This window comes from Geotrypetes seraphini, chromosome 1 (assembly GCF_902459505.1).
Source record: "Geotrypetes seraphini chromosome 1, aGeoSer1.1, whole genome shotgun sequence".
In the NCBI taxonomy this organism is placed as follows: domain Eukaryota; kingdom Metazoa; phylum Chordata; class Amphibia; order Gymnophiona; family Dermophiidae; genus Geotrypetes; species Geotrypetes seraphini.
The window spans coordinates 169,784,902-169,796,353 of record NC_047084.1 but is presented as its reverse complement, the minus strand read 5'-3'; positions in this window follow the sequence as shown (position 1 = coordinate 169,796,353).

Below are 11,452 nucleotides of genomic sequence, written 5' to 3'. Positions count from 1 at the left end.
TTTTTTTTTTTTTAAACAATAGGAGGAAATATTTTTTCACTCAGAAAATAGTTAAGCTCTGGGACACATTGCCAGAGAACATGCTCAACATAGCTAGTTTTAAAAAAAGGTTTGGACAAGTTCCTAGAGGAAAGTCTATAGTCTGCTATTGAAACAGACATGGGGAAAGCCACTGCTTGCCCTGGATTGGTAGCATGGAATGCTGCTAGTATTTGGGTTTATGTCGGGTACTTGTGATCTGGATTGGCCACCGTAAAGACGGGATACTGGGTTAGATGGACCATTGGTCTGACCCAGTAAGGCTGTTCATATTTTCTTATTGAAATCCTCTGCTCAGTGTATAGGGGTGGCCAAGAAAACAATGGAATGTTAGAAATTAAGGAGAATAAAAGAGAAATTATAATGTTTTCTTATCACTCCATGCACCTGAAATATTGTGCACAACTCTGGTCACTGCATCTCAAGAAAGATATAGCTGAATTAGAAAAGGTACAGAGAAGGGTAACAACAATGAAGATGGGACAATTTCTTTAGGAGGAAAGGCTAAAAAAGGCCAGGGTTCTGCAGCTTGGAGAAGAGATGGCTGAGGGATGATATGATGGAGTGAAATGGGTAGAGATGAATTGCTCCTTTATTCTTTCCCAAAATCGCAAGGACTAGGGAGTGAAGTTAAGTAGCACATTTTTAACAAATTGGAGAAAATATTTTTTCACTGAACAGGTAATTAAGCTCTGGAATTCACTTCCAGAGAATGTAGTAAAAGCAGTTAATGTATCAGAGATTTAAAAATGTTTGGACAAGTTCCTAAAAGTCCATAAACCATAATTAAGGTGATCTTGAGGAAAATCAGCATCTTATTCCTGGGATAAGCAGAATGAAATGTCCTTTACTGTTTTGGAATCACAAGATACTTGTGACCTTGATTAGTCATGTTGGGTTATCCCAATACAGCCATACTTATGTGATTATGCACTGAGATTAGTAAGTTAATAATTCCCCAGTTAGACATGCTAGATTGCACAAAACTTCTACTTTCTCTGAAGCTGTCTCTCTATTCTGTCTGGATTGACTTTTTATAGGGTAGAGATCTGTATAACTTTCAAACATTTGAAAGCCTTTTGGTCCAGACTAATTTATTTGCAATGTTATGCCTATGTATTCTGCTCAGTTCTTTTTGTCAGTTCTGTGAATTATTTGCCTTATTTTTATTATGAATGTATTGTTGGACCCATGTAGGACATTTGGGGCTAAATTCTGTAAAGCGCATCTAAAGTTAGGCATCATTTAGGTGTCCAGCTAAATGCAATTCTACAAAAGTTAGACGTCCTTTACAGAATATACCCCCTGATCTACAGTGCAGAATAAAAATACAATGAATGAAATTAAATATTTGCCAAGGAGTTGAAAGGAAAACTTAGCCTCTTTATGGCCTAGAGAAAGATCTGCAAGCAGAGCAGAGGTAAATTATCAGCAACCCAAAGAAAGGCAACCGGTGTGGTGTGGGATCTGCATCAGAAGTCATATGATCTAAAGATTTAAACTATAGAAAAGAGCAGGAGATGAGGGCAAATGACCCAACAGGAGAACACATAGGGGAGAAAAAGCTGTAATACTAAAGGTCATAATATGAAGAAAGGGGAGAAAGTCGTCTGTGGAAAGCCTAGATCACTCGTTGACAAAATGGTGTGGGGAGGCAGCCATTTTGACCAGGACTGTTGTTACCACCACCATTTCTAATGTCAAGCAAAGGGCTGGTGCTTTAGTATTTAATCAATTCTCTCCCTTCCATTGGATGGAGAAAGCCATCTGTCTAAAGAGTGTATTTGTCGGTACCTGTGGGGAACCTAGCTTGGATGCTTCTGAGCTGACAGGAGTGTGCACAGAAGAGAACAGGTCGACTAGGAATTTTGTTACCATCCCTACTAATGATGTCACTCAAAAGTTCAGTGCTCGAACACTCAAAAGTTCAGTGCTCGAATACATAATCCAGTCTCACTACTACAATGGAGAGAGGAAACCAACTGTCTGAAAAGTGTCTTTGTCAGTGCTTTGAGGAGCTTAGTCTAGATTAGTGGATCCAACTCAAACCCTTTGCAGGGCCACATTTTGGATTTGTAGGTACTTGGAGGGCCGCAGAAAAAAATATTTAATGTCTTATTAAAGAAATGACAGTTTTGCATAAGGTAAAACTCTTTATAGTATATAAATCTTACCCCACTCCCTGAAGGCCTGCATGTTCCCCCCTTCTTTGCAGCGTCCTCCAGCTTACCCCCACAGCCTCCTTGTCTTAGTTTCAGCTAATTACCACAGCCTGCAGAGAGGATCACCGGTATTGTAGCGTTCCTTGTAGGTTGTCATCGGCCTTCACAGCACGTTCCCTCTGCCGCTGTCCCACCTCTCCTCTGACATCAGGGGCAGGATCGCGGAAGAGGGAACATGATGCTGAGGATGACAAGCAGCCTGCAAGGATCGCTACTGTACCGGCAATCCTCTCTGCAGGCTGTAGTAATTATCTGAAGGTAAGAGCGGGAGGCCAGGGGGGAAGCCGGAGTATGCTGAAAAGAGCAGGCAGCACTAGTACAGACCGTGGGCCGCACGTGGCCCCCGGGCTGTGAGTTTGAGACCACTGGTCTAGATGTACTAAGGTTGACTGAACCGTGAGGAGTGGAAGCCAGTCTAACTGGGTGTGTGTTGTTACTGGCTCCATTAACGACATCAGCAGAGGGCTGGGGCTTGAGTACCTAATTTAGTCTTCCTGTAGCACACACATGACCAAAGAGGAGCAGGGTCTTGTGGTGCTGCTTCAGTGCCAATTCATTGCAATTTGGTGTTGCTTCCAGACCTATGGTTAAGCTTTTTTTTTTTTTTTTTTTAAATTCCTACACAGTTTCTATGATTTCATAGAAGAGCAGTAAGACTAGAGTCTCAACCAATGCTTCCTCAAAGGATTGGCCAGATAGATGTGTGCCAATTTTTTTCTCATGTGAGAATTACATTACATTTCTAGACCGCAATACCTTCGTGGATCGATGCGGTTCACAAAAATAGAAAACTGGACATTCCCAGTGAACTACAAAGTAGACATCAATCAATTCAATTCTCTAAAAATTTTACAAACAAGACTGATTTCAGTAACTTTCTGTAATGTATTTAAGAACAGGACCTGCCACATAAAAAACGTAACTCCCTATCCCAGCTGGCTGCCTGAGAAGCAATTAGACGTTGCTGGAACTTCTTGTACACACAACCTTGAACCAGGGGGAAAACAAATAAAGCAGTATTACGCAGAGGACGGTTTGTTGTAAATAATTCTAACAGGTACTCAAGGTGCTTGACCATATAAGGTTTTATAACAGAGTATTCCCAGTTTGAACTTCACACGGGCCTCAAATGAGAGCCAATGAAGCTTCCTGTAATAAAACGTGATATGATCTGCCTTTTTCAGGTCAAAAATCAAATGCACTACAGTATTCTGAATTCTCTAATAAAAATTATTTTCTGTGAACAACAAGCTAAGAAGAAAATTATTATTTTTTTAAATATATTGAATCAGGTTGGGCAGACTGGATGGACCATTCGAGTCTTTATCTGGTGTCACCTACTATGTTTTTCTATAAACCAATAATTTTCCAGATTTGCAAGTATTTTTGTGAACGACCATGTGTGAGTGACTCTCCTAGAATGTATGATTTGGAATTGAAAGATAAGGCATGAAAGTCCAGTGGGAAGAAAAGGATTGGCTCTTACATGTTTAATGAACAGTGCTACGTACATCTAGCAGTGCTATAGAAATAAGGAATAACAGAGACTTTTTTTTTTTTAGGAGGAACACACATGAGATTCCTGCTGCTGTGAAGAATCTTGAATGATGAAAGAATGTGAGAAAAATGTGATAAAGAAAATGTTATCAGTAAGGTCTTAGCAGAACAAATAAGGTCTGGAGAGTGATCTACTGAGTGAGTTGGAAAGAGACCAATTGGGCAAGTCTAAACATATCTAAAGGAATTCGTTATCTGGAAATAATGCAGATCATAGGTTGAATTATCACAGAAGCAAGATACTATTGTGGTGAGAATTCAGTGTTCAAAAGCAGGTGCTTCCAAGTTGGACAAAGTTCTGAATTTCTAGTAGAAATTAGAATTACAGTGTTCCCTCACGAATTCGCAGTTAACGGACTCACTCATTAACGGACTCACTCATTCGCGGTCTGCTCCGACTGCCTCTTCCTGTAGTAAAGTCGGGCTACACCAATCAGGATCTGCGTGTCAAAGCAGTTCCTGATTGGTGTAGCCCAGGGGTGTCAAAGTCCTTCCTGGAGGGCCGCAATCCAGTCGGGTTTTCAGGATTTCCCCAATGAATATGCATTGAAAGCAGTGCATGCAAATAGATCTCATGCATATTCATTGGGGAAATCCTGAAAACCTGACTGGATTGCAGCCCTCCAGGAGGGCTTTGGCACGCAGATCCTGATTGGTGTAGCCCGACTTTATTACAGGAAGAGGCGGTCGGAGCAGACCGCAAGTGATTTTCTTCACCCGCCAGCACTCCAGCTGCCCTCCTGCCTCTCCAGCAGCCTTATCCTGCCCTGCCTTTTGACAGGCGAAAAAATGTATGCGCAGTTTTTCAAAATTTGTGGGGATTCCTGGAACGGAACCCCCATGAATTTCAGGGGAGTACTGTACTACTTATTTCTATAGTACTATTAAATGTATATAGTGTGGTACATAAAATGGAAGAGAAAACCCCTTTCCACAGAGTGTGGTCTTCACTCATTTTTAAGTCAGAGACATTTTGGATCTGAATGAGCTGAAGAAGAGCCTCAACACTGCTGATCAGTGCGCATCAATGATGTCCACCAGTGTGCCTGCAAACGTTTTGTGTGTATTGCCAAGGAGGTGGGCATTTTCAAATACATTCAGGCAAAGAGTAGCAGAAAAACAAAAGCCAGAGTGATGAGGGCTGCCCCCAAGGTCTCCAGCAGCTACCATTGGCCCCCGGGCCTTGCACTGGAGAACAATGGCATAAAGTATAAGATTGATTGCTCCCTCTTCATTCCTACCCCATTATTCTATGAGGTACTTTTACCAAATGATTCTTCTCACCTTACATGCCTAGATCAATATTCCTAAGCCCTCAAAGGCATCTCTTCCCTCCTAATTCACTGATGTCAGGGAATCCTACATCGTTCTTGTCCACATTTCAACTTGTTTCCTTATGTGATCTGACAAACTCTTACCTCTGTGAATTTAACAACTAGTTCTCTGGATCCAATTCCATCCCCTTGGTTCAAGTTACATAAGCAAGGCTTTCTTTCATTGGCAATTGTAAATATTAACCCCAGTCTATGTCCTGGCATCACTCCACTCTCATGGAAGGAGGCTATTATCCATTCTGTTCTTTAAAAAGCCTAATTAGGACCCAATTATACCTCTAAACTATCAGACTATGCGACTCATTTTAAATTTTCAAAAATGGCATAAAGTGGATTTGGCCTTTTTGTTTGCTAAAATGTCCAAATTGCTATTTTCAAAATACTTTTTTAGACTGTTTTCTATTCTGCTTGTCTACAATGTGTCTAAATCTCAAGGGGGTATATTTTCAGCAGAATTAGGGCAGACTTATGATTTGGACGTTTTTCCACAATAATGGAACATTGCAAAAAATGTCCAAGGCAAAACTTGTATGTTTGAGGCTAGACTTGTTTCAATAATGAATAAATACCAGATAGCCAAACTGACCAGATAACTACTGAAATCATAAAGGAATGGCAACCCCTTACTCCCAGAATGGTTACTGACCCCCTCTCACCCCCAAAGATGTGAATGAAACAGTACATATATCAGACATGAAGGCAGATAAAGGCCAAATGGCCCATCCACATCATCCACTATCTCCTCCTTTCCCTAAGAGAGTCCACATGCCTGTCCCATGCTTTCTTGAATTCAGACAGTCTTTAAGTCAACCACCTATACTGGGACAATATTCCATGCCTTTCTGTAAAAACATACATTTTCTTAGATTACTCCTGAGCCCATCACTTCTTAACTTCATCCTATGCCCTCTCAATCCAGAGCTTCCTTTCAAATCAGAGACTTGCCGTGCTTTTATGTCATGTAGATATTTAAATATTTCTATCTCCCCTTGCCTACCTTTCCTCCAAAGTATACATATTGAGATATTTAATTCTCTCTCATATGTCTTATGTAGCCTTCCTCTGGACCATAAGAACATAAGAAGCGCCATCTCCGGATCAGACCTTCGGTCCATCAAGTCCAGTGATCCGCACACGCAGAGGCCCTGCCAAGTGTACACCTGGTGTAATTTTTAGTCACCCATATCCTTCCATGCCTCTCATAAGGAGATGTGCATCTAGTATGCTTTTGAATCCTAGGACGGTCGATTCCGCAATAACCTCCTCTGGGAGAGCATTCCAGGTGTCAACCACTCTCTGCGTGAAGCAGAACTTCCTGATATTTGTCCTGAACTTGTCTCCCCTTAGCTTCATTCCGTGTCCTCTTGTCAAATTGGACAATGTAAATAGTTTTCTCTGCTTTATTTTGTCAATTCCTTTCAGTATTTTGAAGGTCTTGATCATATCCCCTCACAGTCTCCTTTTCTCAATCCTGTTTATATCTTTTTGAAGGTGCGGCCTCCAGCAGTGGTGTAATAAGGGGGGGGGCAATGGGGCAGTCCACCCCAGGTGCAATATTGGTGGGGGGCACCAGCACCCTTCCTTCTCGCTGCCTCTTCCCTCCTCCATGAGCAACTTCACTCCTCCCCTCTCCATGAGCAACAACTTCAACATGTGCCTCATGACCATGTTAGCTCTCCTGCTGACATCACTTCTGGGAGCCATGTATAGGAAGTATGACATCAGAGGGCGAGCTGCTGGGGTTGTGAGGAGCACGAAGTTGTTACTCGAGGTGGTGAACAACTAGAGGTACGGTGGAAGGGAAGGGGATGCGTGCACAGCAGGGGGGAATTGGGGAAGGAATAGGGGGGGCAGAGATGAGGGCAGGAGAGGGGTACCTTCGCTCTGGATGCCTCTTACCCTTGGTATACCACTGGTCTCCAGAATTGTACATAATATTCTAAATGAGGTCTCACCAGAGTTTTATACAGGTGCATCAATACCTCCTTTTTTCTACTGGCCATACCTCTTCCTATGCATCCTTGTATCCCTCTAGCTTTCACTGTTGCCTTTTCAACCTGTTTGGCCACCTTTAGATCATCACATACTATCACACCCAAGTCCCAGTCCTCTTTCATAAACAAAATTTTTTCACCCCCTAAACTGCACTGTTCCCTAGGGTTTTTGTAGCCCAAAAGCATGACTTTGCATGTCTAAGCATTAAATCCTAGCTACCAAATTTCAGACCATTCTTCAAGCTTCACCAAGCTGTTCTATTGCAGATTTTGGTATCTTCCGCAAAGGGGTAAATCTTATCTGAAAGCCCTTCAGCAATATTGCTTACAAAATGTTATAAATAACAGGCCCAAGAACCAAACCTTGAAGTACACCACAGGTGACATCCATTTCCTCAGAGATATCTCCATTGATCACTACCCTCTGTTACCTTCCACACAATCAATTCCTGACCCAGTCCATCACTTTGGGGCTTATCCTGAGGGCACTCAAGTTTGACATCTGTGTGGAACATTGTAAAAGGCTTCGCTAAAATCTACAGGTACTACATCTTGCACATTCCCTCTATCCAATTCTCTGGTCACCCAGTCAAAGAAATCGATTTGTCTGATAAGACCTGCCTCTAGTGAATCCATGTTCCTCCGGCCCTGTAATCCACAAGATTCTAGAAATGTCACTATTTTGGTTTAAAAGCATTTCCATTAATTTACAGAAGTCAGACTTACTGGCCTGTAATTCCCTACTTCTTCCACTTTTGAGGAGAGGGACCACATCCACCCTTCTCTAGTCCTCCAGTACCACTCCTGATTCTAGAGAAGGTCTATCAGTGGAGCCACCAGAACTTCCCTAAGTTCTATCCTTCAGTACCCTCGGATGTACACCGTCTGGCCCAATCCCTTGCCCATCCTTTAGTTTAGCTAGCTTCTCACAAACATAATCCTTTGAAAATGGATCAGGGTCTACTACACCTCTATTCCTACTTTCATTTGTTTCTGTAGTCTTTCTCTCAGTTTCAACTGTGAATACAGAACAGAACATATTTGTTATGCATAAGCAATTCAGCCTTATCTTTATCAGCTTCTACATATTTCTCCCCTTCACCCATGAGTCTCACAATGTAACTTTTGCACTTCTTCCTACCACTTCTTCCTACCACTAACATACCTAAAAAATGTTTTGTCCCTGCATTTTACAGTGTCAGCTATTTTTTCTTCCATTTGCATCATTGCTTTCCCGAGTTGACCAGCCTGTCATAATTTTTCCAGCTATTTTAGCCTGTCTTACTCTTTCTGCAAGCTTTTGTAGTTTATGAAAGTTAACCTCTTTTTCTTTACTTTTTCATGGCCTTCTTTTCCTCTTACTTTTTACATACTTTCCTTACATAATGGTTTGTTGCCCTTATAATAGACTCGCAAACCGGGTTACTCGCAAAAGTTACATTGTGAGACTCATGGGTGAAGGGGAGAAATATGTAGAAGCTGATAAAGATAAGGCTGAATTGCTTATGCATAACAAATATGTTCTGTTCTGTATTCACAGTTGAAACTGAGAGAAAGAGTGTTATACGAGCACAGAAACTATTAGAGTTATGTGTTTACAACCTTCTGTCTAATATACCACTATTGATCTTCAAAGAGTAATGGCAGAGGTCATGGTTAGAAGCAGGAAGGGGTGACTATTCCCACCCCCCTTTCCAACCTGTAGTGTAGGCTCCACAAGGGCATTGTCACACAGTCAGCTAACTACTGCATGCAGACATGAAATCTTCACTGAAAGTAAAAGTGCTGGTCAGCTGGAAAAAAAAGTTTTCCCGGTTCACTCTGCTCTTCAGGCCTAAAATGTTCTCTGGTTTCACTAACAATGTGGATAACAGCAAATACCTTTATCCTTTGGCAACCTCATTTTCCTTAAGACAGATTTAATTTTTTTTTTAAGTGCTCAAACGCGTCTCCTTTTGTCACCTCCTCCTCTCGCATGCTTTTACTCTCCTGGTCTCCCTTAGTACGTTGTTTTCCTATAGAAACTCTTTTACATCAAAACCAATATCAATATGTGATCTGGATTATGACTTTGCTTTGTTACATTGGTAGAAATGCTATCTATAGCATTGCTGGTTTTTTTCACTTTTGACTTTGCTACAGGGATTTCATCCTGTGACTGCTTGAAACAGGAAGCAGAAAATTTGTAGGTCAAATATTCAAAGCTAGTTATCTAGGCAGCAACGCCTGCTATTTGGATAACTAGTGCTCTCCAGGCCCAGTCAGTAATATTCTGAGGTATTATCTAGATTATAATATAATGCCACTGGATATCACATCTGACTACCTCAGCACTACCAGGGTAATGCTGGGGCAATTCTGGTGGTAGAGTCAGAAGTTAGAAACAGAGGAAAATGAAGGCAGATAAAGACCAAATGGAGAATAGAAAATTATGTGATCCAAAATGGCCACTACCTGATCGGGTTGTGAAGCACGACTGGGAGCTCTCTGCACAATTTTGCCAGCAGCTAATTTACCTGTGTCTCCTGCGATGCTGAAATGGAGGGGGAAGAGTTCTGATGGGGCCTCGCAGAGCTCTCCTACGGCTGGCTTTGGCAATATAGAGGATCTCTTACGTCGGATGCAAGCCGCCTCACTGCCACCATCGGAGGTGATCCTGCTGGAGACGCCGCGAGCGAGCAGATTGGCGGCAATCTCCTTGGGAGCCCTCGGAGCACCAGCTTGCCGAGGACGGAGCAGCCTGAAGGGATTCAGCAACTGCAGCAAGTCCAGGAGGCCGGAGAGACCGAGGAAGGTTGAGCTGAGTTGGACACTCTGTCATCTGAGGGTGGTCCAGAATTGGTCTCCGAAGTTGGGAACTTGCATGGAGGCGAGAAGACCCAAGGAAATGACGGAGGGAAAGCCCGAAACTGGAGGAGTTTTTCAGCCTACAATTTGCCTGCCGCCAGTACAGAAACCTCAGGAGGTAACTTTAGACTCAATTTGGGACCTGGTGGCTACTCTATCTACATTAATTAATCCACAGTTTCAGCATTTGGAAGGAAAAATTAAAGTTCAAGAGACAGATATTAAGGTCTTACAAATGGAAATGTTAGACTCTAAAACTTCTTTGTTTAATATGAATCAAGAAATGCAATCCTCTAAAAGTATTCAAGAAACATTGATAAAGGATAATATTAACTTGCGAAAAAAATTATAGAGTCTTTAGAAAATTCAGCCTGCTCTAATAATATTAGATTGATTAATTTCCCTAGGAGTGCATTATACATTCCAAGGGAATTATTGAAGAGATATTTCCTGGAAGTTTTGGAAATTTCTGAGGAGTTATTACCTCCTTTATCTCAAGTATACTATTTTCCGGGAAAATTACAGACCCAACGACAGCAACCTACAGTTCCTGATATGAATGTAACAGCGTTACTTGAACTTTCCGATATGGAACTGATTACACCTGCTACATTATTATTGACGGTGGCTATGACCCCTGATAAAAATTGGCTTATGAAAAATTTCTTTAAACATATGCAGAAAGAATTTATGGGTTTAAAAGTACAAATGTATCCAGATTTAGCTAGATATACCCAAAGACAATGGAAGGAATTTCTTTTACTTAAGCCTGGAGTTCTGGCACTAGGGGCATCCTTTTTCTTACGTTATCCATGTAAATGTGTGTTCATTATTCCTCACAAAAGTATGTCTTCTTTGAACCTTTCCAATTGACTGCTTTCCTTTCAACGTCGCGATTGGAGAAAGATAAAGTCATAATTTAATGCCCTAATTAAGTTATTGAGATGCATATGCCAACTGGATATCAACCCGATTAGTTTTTTAATCTTCAGTTATTGTATTTTCTTTTTATTATTCCGCTATTCACCTTTTGGATCTTATTTATTGAGGACTAGAGAAATAAGGGGATGTTTTTTCTTTTCATTTTATTTGATGTTAATGTATCATTCTGTACCTATATTGCTATCTGTACAAGTTTATACTTAAATTGTAAATATGAAAATTATAAATATATATATAAAAAAAAGACCAAATGGCTGTTCCGTGCCATCAATACACTTCCCCATCTGTATTCCATATCTACGGTTTCGATTATTCACGATTTTCTGCCAAAAAAAATCACTTTCATTTTTCGGACTATTTTAAGCCTTGTGAGTCCCCCCTTAAGCCTTACTTGGTAATCTAGCGGGTTTTCGGGCAGGAGCGATCTTCCCACGCTCCTGCCCCATGCAGATCACTCACAGAAAATGGCTGCCTTGAGCTCCCGTCGTAGGCTCGAGAGACGACGGGAGCTCAAGGC